A 2,500-nucleotide genomic window follows, 5' to 3' on the forward strand; every position below is an offset into this window, starting at 1 on the left:
GCCACCTTAAATATATTTTTCCTTTCCCCATGATTTAGGTTATCAAGTAATTGTCTCTGTGACTCAGACTTTGCCCTGTATACCTCTCTTCTAGCCCTGCGCTTGGCAGCCAAGTATTCCTCCTTGCTACCACCCTTCTTCCATTCCCGGAAAAGCCTTCTTTTCTCCTTAACTACCGCTTCTACACCCTCACCCCACCACCATGTTACTTTATATCTTGGTTGGCCACTTGTCCAACTGCATATTACAACAGTAACTCTCAAGAGATTGTTCTTGAGGGTTCTGTACTGTTCATTAATGCCTTTGTCTACAGCTCCTTGTTCAGCCACCACTCCTCATCTTCCTATAAAAGGTATCCCTTACTACTTGGTTTTCCAGCTTCCATATTTTCCTCCTAGGTGCATAAGTCCTCTTTCTCATCACTCGTTCTTTAAGCACCATATCACAAATCAACAGTTTGTGCTGCTGCACACTCTTCACTTCCTATAACTTTAACATCCCTCACTAACCTCCTGTCAGCCCTCCTAACCAGAAAATAATCTATCTGACTGCTATTTCCCCCAGACTCATACGTAATTAATCTATTTTTTCTTTTCCTAAAATATGTGTTGCACACAATCATGTCCGTTGCCTCCCCAAACTCGAGTATCCATTCCCCTTCCGCATTCCTTATACCATATGCACATCCCATATGTACTCCTGCATAACCATGTGCTGCTTCACCTACATAACCATTTAAGTCTCCTCCCAAAACCACTATCTCATCATCCTGTACAACACCTGCTACACGTATTAAATCATCCCAAAATCTATCTTTCTCCTCTTCATCCAATCCTGCCTGTGGAGCATATGCCAATATAATTCCAGCTATCTTTCTACCGAATATAATTTCACTACCAATATCCTATCGTTTACTCTCATAACATTCATAACATATTCCACCCATTTCTCCGCAACCATCACACCAACACCCCCATATCCATCTGTCCCCCCCTGCCAAAACAACTTATAGTAATAGTCCTTCCCAACAATCTCTCTGACTGATCCATCCCTGTACCGGACTTCCTGCAAACAAGCCACATCCACCCACCTCCTACTGAATGCCTCAACGACTTCCCCCGCTCATCCTCTAAAACTTCACACATTCCATGAACCCACCCTCATACCCCTGGGTGATTTACTGACCTCAGGCTTGCTTTGAAACTAATTCTTGTATTTTGTCATAGTCAGTATTAATAAAGGCTGACAGACATACCACAGACCCCACTCACCGCTGTCCCAGGTCCAGGCAATGGACCTGGGATCCCTAGCCCACCAGCTTACCAGTGGCTGTGATATATATATATATATATATATATATATATATATATATATATATATATATATGTCAGATGAAACATGGAATGTCATTCAGAAAAGGAAAGAGGCTAAGTTAAGAAGTGAAGAACAACATGTTGATGCCCAGGTGGTTGAAGTACTTAGGGCAAGGTATTGGAGTTTACATTCTGAAGTAAAAAGACTCGTTAGACGTGATAAGAGGAGACTATATGATGAAAAGGCGACAAAGACAGAAATTAAATTAAGTAAAAATGACGGTCAGAGCACAAGAGCAGCGTATCAGGCCATAAAGGAGTTAACTGGGACTGAAAAGAGAAGGAAGGAAATACCTGTACGAGATAGAAATGGTAATTTGATGACTAAAGATTTGGATATAAAAGGAAGATGGAAAGAGCACTTTGAATCTGTTCTAAATAGACCAATCCCAGCTGAAGAGGACATTTTGCCAGCCGAGAGAGGTTTGCAGATAGAAACAAGGGATATAACTTTGGAAGAGGTAGCAAAATCTATAAAGGAGTTAAAGAATTTTAAGGCTCCAGGTGAGGATGGAATATTCCCTGAAATGCTTAAGGTGGAAAATGACGAGTTGATGAATGCACTTTTGAAACTTTTTAATGTGGCTTGGGATAATGGTGGAATTCCAGAAGAGTGGAAAAATGGAGTGATTATAAAAATACCAAAAAAGGGAGATTTAAGTGTGTGTGGCAACTGGAGGGGGATAACTTTGACACCTGTAGTTGCAAAAGTCTTTTCCAAAATCTTGTTGAACAGAATAGAGCCAGTAATTGATAAAATTTTAAGAGAAGAACAAGCGGGATTTAGAAAGGGTCGAGGTTGTAATGATCAGATTTTTATTGTAAGGCATCTAATGCAACAAGCTAATGAGATGAAAATGCCACTTAACATGTGTTTTGTGGATTTTGAAAAGGCGTTTGATAGTGTTTCACGTGGAGCTATGTTGAAAATTATGAGATTCTATGGTATACCAGAAAAGTTTGTAAATATTATTAGAAGCCTGCATGAAGGTACTTTTTGTAAGGTAATGGTGGGTGGTTCTTTGAGTGATCCATTTCAAGTTAGGTCAGGAGTGATTCAAGGAGGAGTTCTTTCGCCATTGTTGTTTGTTTTGGTTATGGATTATGTTATGAAAAAGGTCGTAAGG

The sequence above is a fragment of the Coenobita brevimanus genome, chromosome 84, assembly GCF_032717465.1.
Source record: "Coenobita brevimanus isolate Jiangsu-jjx chromosome 84, ASM3271746v2, whole genome shotgun sequence".
Classification (NCBI taxonomy): domain Eukaryota; kingdom Metazoa; phylum Arthropoda; class Malacostraca; order Decapoda; family Coenobitidae; genus Coenobita; species Coenobita brevimanus.